The sequence below is a fragment of the Sceloporus undulatus genome, chromosome 6, assembly GCF_019175285.1.
Source record: "Sceloporus undulatus isolate JIND9_A2432 ecotype Alabama chromosome 6, SceUnd_v1.1, whole genome shotgun sequence".
Lineage (NCBI taxonomy): Eukaryota > Metazoa > Chordata > Lepidosauria > Squamata > Phrynosomatidae > Sceloporus > Sceloporus undulatus.
Genome location: NC_056527.1, coordinates 164,718,540 through 164,727,950, shown reverse-complemented (window position 1 = coordinate 164,727,950; position 9,411 = coordinate 164,718,540). Strand labels below are relative to the sequence as shown.

Sequence of the window (9,411 nt, the reverse complement as noted above, 5' to 3'; positions counted from 1 at the left end):
TTAAAGTATAAAGGCACCTCTTATTCTAGCATATCATCTTCAGTGTCCCGATATTGCCTTGCCTTTCCTCTTTGTATCGCATAAGGTCAGACTGAGTGCAATGATATGTTAGTGCATTAAATGAATTGCTGTGGATTTCACGCATTTACATAGAAGTTTAATTGTTTTCATTTTCCTGTGCAAAGTGCATTTATTGCATCCATTCACCCTCCCTCTGCTGAAAAGCACAGCCATCTGAATCTAGGCGAAGCAGATGGAAAGCTGCACGTACAATAATGGAATTTCTGAAGGTACTCCAATAAAAACTACAAAGCCTTTAAGAAGTTCCCCTCTGCAAAAAGCCTGGATTCTTGTGAACTTGTGTCACCATCACATTCTATTAAACTGAAAAAAGGAGTATTTAGTCATGCAGACAACCCCCGAGTCAATCATAGGCAAAAATCCTCAAATTAAAGGGTGAGTGTCATTCTTGTTTCTTTCCTTGAACTCCAAAATTTCTGATGCAGACAGTACAAACGTGAGCAGGATGGTCCTTCATACACCAGTTTTCAGCAAGAGGATCATTTTATTTTAAGTGTCTAAAATGTTTAAAAATCTGATAAATAACATACAGTGAAGCTTTTTAAAAGACAATGCTTAAATAGTTATAATTAAGCAACCTTACTCTGCATTCGCTCCATAAAGAAATTAAAACCCCACCTAAACACTTCTAAATCTAAATCTAACAACTTACAGTGCCATTTCTCCCATCAACCAAGGATGGATTAATTGGCCAGTCTTTAAATTATAATCACTTTGGGATGGGGATCTAAGGTTTTTGTTTTGCATATACTATCTGTGTAAGGAATATTGCTTAAATTGATTCGTGCTCTAAATGACTAGTATATTAATAACACTACAAAACTGGCCATCTGATGTGCGCATGCACCACACAGTTCTCTGGAATGGAGGCATTTAAACTGTTTGGCCATCAAGTTTCATAAGTGCGAAGTGACTAAACAAAATGGCATGGCTTGAATTTCCACTAATAAACCAACGCATTTAATGAGCCAAGAAGAGTAGGCCTGTAAACAGGAAAGTTTATGGTGTTGCTATTTCACAGGATCTGTTCCAAGCATCTGGAAGCTCTTGGCAGAGACCCAGACCTGTAATAACCTGTCTCTAATGTACACACATCTCTTGAATGGGACAGTCCATCTCGCTGAAGTTTCTATCACACTCTTTCCATCATTAAGGCCAGCCAAATAGCCTCTTCCATCATTTCCTCCCTACAGTGGCCACTGGGCATCTCCAGATGCCATTTCAGAGAGACGCCTCCTATAGGACATTCATGCCTTGCCAGACTAGACTACTGCAAAATATATATAGGGCTGCCTTTGAAGACAGCATGGAATTCAATAGTTGAATGCCCACAGTGGGTTTACTGATGAAAATAAATAAGATGAAACATTTTTGCTAGTTTTGAGAACTTTACAGGTTCGAAGTGGACTTGATAAACGTAGCAGCAACAAATCGTTTCTTCAAATCTGGTATCTTGGGATGTACATACCCACTTGTTCTAACAAGCCAGTAATGTTCACATTGTAGAAAAAATGAACTTTGACATCTTGACTCTTAGTTTATTAATTAGTTAATTAATTAATTAGCATTGGGCTAAGACTCTGGAGACCAGGCTGCATACCCAGCTTGAACATGAAGCCCATTGGAGCAAGGCACATTCTTACACTATAGAAAATGCAGTTTGAGACCATCTTTAAGGGTTGTAGCTCTTAGTTAATTAATTAAGGAGGGTTGGGCTAGGACCTGGAGACCAGGGTTCAATTCCCGGCTTCAGCTACGAAGCCCACTGGAGCAAGTCACATTATACAGTACAGGAAATAATGCAGTTTGACACATCTTTAAGTGTAGTAGCTCTTAAAACTTAATTAGTGTCGGTGGAGGCCAGGGTTCCACTCCTAGCTTGGCCACAAATCCCACTGGAGCAAGCCACTCTACACTGTGGAAACGGCGCATACAGAAAGAGTGCAGTTTGACGTCACTTTTTAATTGTTTCTCTAAGTTAAATTAATCAGCTAGAATCACGAGTTGGAAGAGACCCAAGAAGGCCCCTCATCCAGTCCAACCCCCTTCGTGCCATGCAGGAACTCTCAGTCAAAGCATTCCCAACAGATGCCATCCAGCCTCTTTTAAAGACCTCCACCATCATCCAAGAGAACACCTTCCTACTGAACAGCTCTTATGGGGCCTGACCAGAGCAGAATAGTGGCACTATTACTTCCCTTGCTTTGACACTATACTTCTATTGATGCAGCCTAGAATCGCATTGGCCTTGTTAGCTGCCGCATCACACTGTTGGTTCATGTCCAACTTGGGGTCTACGTGACCCCAGATCCCTTTCACATGTCATCTGTTAAGTCCGGCTTTCCTCCTTCTCCCCTGGCAGGGACTAATAATAATTAGTGTTGGGGTAATGCTCTGGGGACCAGGATGCGGTTCCCAGCTTGGCTGTGGAAACCCACTGGGTGACTGAGCTTCAGGGAAAGGCAATGGCAAACCACCTCTGAACAAGTCTTGCCAAGAAAACTCTATTATAGCTTTGCCTTAGGGTCGCCATAAGTCAAAACGACTTGACGGCACACAACCAACAAATATCATCAGCCCTAGCATAAAATTCGGAGTGGAGAATTCATGGCCATCCCTTAGTTATTAAACAACCGCTGTTCCTTGCCATAATTATGCTGGTTAGGACTAAAGGAAGCTTATTCCAGTCACACTGTGATGCATTGGCAACACTGACATACATGCAGATGGGGAAATGGTAATCTGAAAGTAAGGCTCCATTAGGATTCATTTCTGGATCAAACACTATCGTGCATTTGCAAAAAGATTTTTATTTTCCTTCAAGACGTACAGTAAAAATTTACAAACTATAACCCACATACATTAATGGTGCTCTTTGAGCAAAAAACTCAACCAAAACATTCGTCAGCAATAAATCAGAAGGCAAACAGTACAACAGTCTTCTTCAGGACATAAAGTAGAAAATGCAATTTAAGACCCGTTGGCAATTGAGTCTCCCTCCATCTCTTCTTCTGTCTCATCAAAGGGCCTGAAGAACAGTAACATTTTAATACTACTGACCAACAGATACGGTACTTGTACAAAGTTACTTTTTCATTCCCAATTATGTTTATGGTATCTCAAACATATTTCACTCACTTGCATAAATCTATTTGCAACGCCTGAATTTTGTTTCTTGCTCATTCTGCAGTTAGGGCTCCATTACAATCACCATTATAGGAAGGCTCAACATTTAAGGCTTTTTAATGCTGTAATATGTCCTTATCATATATCATGTGCAGAAACTCAGCATCACTTTTTCTAGTTTTAAAGAAAAAGAATGTAAAGCCATAGAGGCATCTCTATAAAATACTATTTTTATAGTTTATTTTTATTTAAACAATACTACATACAACCATAATGCAATAATTCACTCCCCCCTTGTGTTTCAAACGGACCCATCCCCTTACAAGAATATTCTGTAAAATACATGCAATGCATGTTCTGTGTCTAGATCTCAAAAAAATGGCAAATCTGGACCTGCTCTATGCCAAATCAGAATACAAGAATCCCTCATAATTACCCTCAACACGGAAACTTAGCACTTCTGAAAGAAGGTCAGGCTAGACCCTTCTCCACCCCATGCTAGCTCTATGCTGAAAGAACAATTTAATACCATGCAGTATTCAATCATCTAAACCTAGATACAAATCAGAAGTGCTATAGCCCAGGCCCCAGATGCCCAGTTCAGTAAACACTAAGCTCTGACAATACATTCGGCAGTAATACACTTCAGGCATTGTTCCTTTACTCCAGTCTATTTTTTCTGTTCTCAGCTGCATCCAGTAAACGGGAGTCCAAAAAGTTTTGGTTCTGGTAAATAAAATTCACACTGTGGTCACCAGGATCCTGTCACTGTCTGACACTGCTTTACAAGACCAAGGGTGACCTACTTTCTGCTTCTTAGAGGAAAGGACCAGGAGGAAAGAGTGGGGCTTGTGTTGATGCTGGACTGGCAGTCATTAGCATCAAAACCAGCATCCCCAGAGATACTTTTCTTTTGTAATCCGCTTTGATTCCATGAGGAAAAAGCGGAATATAAATAAATATTTATTATTATTTATTATTATTATATTTAAAAGACATGGATGCACATGCAGCGACACTGCGCATCTGTGCTTGGCTTCATCCCAGCTTAAGGCTGTGGAGGCGTCTTTGGGCTCCTCTCATCCCCCTTGTCATGGCATGAGTTCTGAACCAATGTATATAGTTTCCCTTATGAATTCACCCTCAGGATATTATCTTTCAATAAATGCTCTCCAGAATTACTTTCTCGGTTTCTCTCCCTCAACTAAATGAGAAGTTGCCACCTTCAGCCCCCTCTGCAAAGAGCCTTTTTAGTTGAAAACGAACATGTTAATATTTTCAAATGACAATGCCACTACTGAAGAAGCCATCGACTCTTTTGCGTAGTCACGAAAGCATGAACCTCCCAAAATAATGATAATTTAAAAAAAATCCTGTCACCAGTTTCAAACGACATGTAAAAGCTACAAGTATAAAGATTTGGCCTACTCCTTACCTGCTTTAACGGTCTCTACCAGGTATCTGCCCAGCTTGCAACAAGCCTTGAGTCTCCTATACGTACAGAGTTGGGCATAGAAATGGCATTCTAAAAGGGAAAGGCCCAAAGTTACCGATGTCAACATACAGCTGAATGCATAAGAATGCTGAATCAGTATTCACAGGATGTCAATAATAAATTAAGTGATTTAACAGTACTAACTAGGTTGGTTTTCACATTGAATAAAGTGGCAGAGCATTAATGTAACCCAGGGATGGGTTTAGTGTCTGTCACATTTTTGCTTGGTTCCATGTTGGGACACTTATTTTAACCTTCTCACATTTACCCCACCAGTCTTCAAAAGTGGCTGTCGTGCCATTTAAACATGAATGTTTGCAAAAAAAGCATATAACTGTATCTATTCTTTCCACGATAAAAAAGCTACACATATGTCAGTTAACAGACCCCCCCCCCAAAAAAAAATGTTTCATACTATGACATGAAACAAAATCATGGTGAAATTCTGATAGTCAATGGGAGTAAAAGTTTTTATGTCACATCTCTGCCAAAAGCATAGCTTTTCCGGTAGGTTCTCTCTTTAAGGGGTCTGATAAATCACCTTGATAGCTTCCACATCTCCTGGGGAGGGCCAGCCTTCTTTTTGTCAGTTGGCAAACCAGCACCTGGTTTTGACATTTAAAAGGAAAAGTGCACTGTTAAGTAGATGAATGCCATCATTTGCTTCTCGAGCTTCGAAAGAAGCTTTGAATTCAATCGAGTGTAGTATCTCATCTTTGTTAACAAACTGATACAGTGAAGAAACAGCTCCTTCAGAAACCACCAGCAGAATAATCTTCCCATTATCTCACCCTTTTAGAGTCTCCCAAACAAAAGACAATTAAGCATACTGTTTAGCTGCCAGCTTGGACACGGAACAGTAGAGTTTCATGACACAATTAGTCAAGAAAAGGAAATGTTTTTGGTTTTGTTGGCTCCGTCCGCAATAGCGTTCTTAAAAGCAGACTACCCTTCATCATTTAGTAAATTTGGTGTCATCTTGGGGCTTAATTCAGTTTTCTGATTGGCAGAAGGATTGCAATTGCCTCTGGTGTTTCTGGAGTGGCCTGCCAGTTTAAAGTTGTTACCCGTATCTACTTTTTTTGCTCTCCTGGCAATATCCTTTGCAAGCTGTGCACCCCGTTTGCCCTTGAACATTTTCTCTGCCTCCTGACGCTCCTACAGCGATACCAACACACACACAAGGTTAATGAAAACATCAACAGGAACAACATATACTGCGCATAGCTTTTCCCAAAAGGAAATGACACAATGAGCAGCAATTATCAAGAAGAAAGTATGTTGCCATAAACTTGGGACTTCTAAACCTATTATTTATCCCCCCAAAGATATGTTTGTTGCTTACCTCAAGTGGCAAGAGACTCCCCCCCCGAGATTTCCCCCAAATTCCCTCTCTATTATTTCCATTTTCCAAAAGCTAAAAAACTCAAAGGCACCAGAGGAAATAAAATTGGCACACATGAAAACCTACATTTAATCCAGATGGTTTTTTCAATACAATCAGGTTTTCTTCATTAGTCACAGTTATGAGAAAGACGCTAATGTCCTCATTGCTATAAAATACTTCAAAGATGCTATCTCAAAATTAAACTGGACATACTGAATGGTAGTTCAGAAATAACCCAGCATTTTGAAATGATGGGCTGATATACATTGGTCAGAGGTAAGATAGGCACTTTCATATTTAATAGTTATATAGTGTACGGAGGATACAATCAGGCACCCACAAAACTAGTGCCTAGCTTCTTAAGGGGATAAACACTTCATAAATGATGAAAGACTTACTTTTAATTTCACTTTCTGGAAATCCAGCACTCTGACCTGTGGCACCTTGTAGATTACATACAACCATAATTTTCTTATTTGTCACAGGATTCCTCAAAATGCTGCGGAGAAAGAAGAATGGTATCTACTTAGTTCACAGATATACAATGCTCCATAAGCAATGTAATAAAGCCATTTATTAAAACAGTGGGGGAAAGCACTGAGAAACAGAATAAAACATTACAACCACATAACAAATATAATAAATCCCATCTGGCATTAAGCTGGGATATAAATAAAAAAATAACTAAAGGATCAATGGTTCACTCTAAAGCAATAAAATTAAACGAATTGATTGTTTTACTTATCTGTAACACACATTCTATTAATTTTACTTCTGTAAAGAAACTGTCATGTTTGTTTAAGAGAAGGCATATCTTTTAAATACAAGAGAAAACAGTCTTTGAATGAATGCTACAGATACGGCACTTTATGTGACAATTGTCTAATTCATGGAAAGGAGAAAGGCTAGCTCTGAAGTGGCAAATTGGTACTATTTCAGATTGTACAGGAACTTTAGATAACTGAATGCTTCAGCCTACTTTCTCTTGATATCTACTTTTCTATGTTCATGCATTCACCCATGTGAACCCTCTCCTAATGTAAAATGCTATAGCCCATGCTATTAGATGAACATATTAAGAAGAACTAGGTGAAATAACATCTCTAATAGTCGTTTAAAATAAAATTTTAAGGGATTTTAAAAAAAAGCTAAGTACTTCCATTTTTCCCTTTGTTTTATATATATATATATATATATATAAATAGGCATGAAAAACTAAGCTATTATAAAATTCATCTTAAATATCATAGAGTTGGAGGAGACCAGAAGGGTCAAGTCCACACCTTGCCATGCAGGAATACACAATCAAAGCCTTCCGACAGATGGCTCTCCAGCCTGTTTAAAAACCTCCAAAGAAGGAGACTCCACCTCTCTTTAAGGAAACGTCTTCCACTGTCCAACAGCTCTTACTGTCAAGTTCTTCCTAAGTTTTAGGTGCAATCTCTTTTCCTGCAGCTTGAATCCATTGCTCTGTGTCCTAGACTCTGGAGCAGCTGAAAACAAGTTTGCTCCATCCTCAATAGACATCCCTTCAAATGTTTAAGCAGGCTCTCATGTTACCCCTTACCCTTTTCTTCTCCAGACAAACATACCTAGTTCCCTAAGCCTCTGCATAGGGCATGGTTTGCAGCTCTCTCTCTCTCTCTCTCTCTATAATATATATATATAATATAATATATACAGTGTGTGTGGGTGTGTGTGTGGTGTGTGTAGATATATATTAGCACTGCATTTCTTGTTAACTTTAAACTAAGAATAGATATCAGAGAGGAGGCTAAAGAAACAAAGATCTATACCTCAGGTAAGTCAGTGATTTGACAGTTGCCAAAGGATCAGATCACCCTGAATGAGACAAAAACACATACAATGTTAGTTCCAAATGATACACACACACATTGTCCACTTGAAATGGATGTAACGTTTCTTCTTCACTTTTACTTTACGTACCAATTCCATGATGTTATTGTTAGTAAGAATGAGTTCCTGAGGTTTGGCAGGGACTGTTCCAATCCTTCACCTATTCGGCTACAATAAAAAGGAAATAAAGGAGATTTTACACTGGGTTTGGAAAGGACTAATACAGTGCTGTTTCTTTTCTGAAATCCAAGCTGGTCTTAAGCTTGTCTCGTGTAAATAGAACGAGAGTGGAGCAACTCAAGACTGTCATCTCTGTTTTGTAAGGTGCCTTGGGTCCAAGTTTGCAAAAGGGGTACAATATGAATAAAGCAATGGGTAAATCTGCCAATATGGCCAGACATGTATCAGAGTATCTATGTTTCACCAATTAACCCACTCACCTCAATCTGTTGTATTCATTAGCAAAGTTTTCAGCCTCTTCAGCAAAGGAAACCCATCTAACTTCCGGATCTCGTTGTCGGAGAAATCAATAGCGTCAAACTGGTCCAAGGTGGCCCCCAGGTTTTCAATCACAGGAATCTTATATCCTGACGGAGCACCACAAAACAAGAAAGATAGCTCTTGTCACTATAGGAAAAGGGAGATATGGGGTATGCATTATGTAACAGTCAGCAACACAGTAGAATTGTAGAGTTGGAAGAGACCCCAAGAAGGGCCATCCAGCCCAGCCCATTCTGCCATGCAGGAACTCTCAATCAATGTCCCATTGACAGATGGCCATCCAGCTCTGCTAAAGACCTCCAAGGAAGGAAACTCCTCCAAACTCTTAAGGAGCGTGGTCCACTGTCAAATGAGTGAAAACTGAGAACTTCTGAGTTTACAATTATAGGTCCATGATGAAGAACTAATCCAGTTTGTAAAGTGCCTGCTCTTAATCTGCTTAATTGCACCTGAATACACTTCAGTTTGGCCAGTCTACACACACTGTAAAACAAGGCACTTGGACCACTTTTAACTGCCGGATCCCCATCCTAGAGGACTCTGGGACCTGTAGTTTGGTGAGGCACCTGCACTCTGTGGCAAGGAGACCAAAGATCTTGCAAAACTCAACTCCCAGGATTCCATAGGATGGCACCAAGACAGTTCAAGTGTGTCAAACCGCTTTATTTCCACAGTGCAGAGGCACTCGTGATTCTCTTAAACTGTTATCTGTGACTTTCCTTGGGAGTACGGGACAATAAGTAAGAACTATATGTATAAATAGTTACTTTCAAGTATATACACACTTAAGTATTTATATTTATATATATATATACTTAATTTCAAGTAATATAGTTGCATATAGTACTTCCAAGTAACTATATATGTAGTTACTCTCCAACAAATTACTTTATAGTTTATCAGTGCTAGGGAATTCTGGGTAGTTTAATGAGACACTGAGCCTTCTGCCAAAGAGAGCTCTGGG

General features: G+C 39.4%; 1 pseudogene; it reads right to left on the bottom strand.

Moving 5' to 3' along the window:
- Window positions 1–5,153: 5,153 nt before the first annotated feature.
- The window catches only part of LOC121934944, a 4,819-nt pseudogene continuing 561 nt past the window's right edge, over window positions 5,154–9,411 (bottom strand).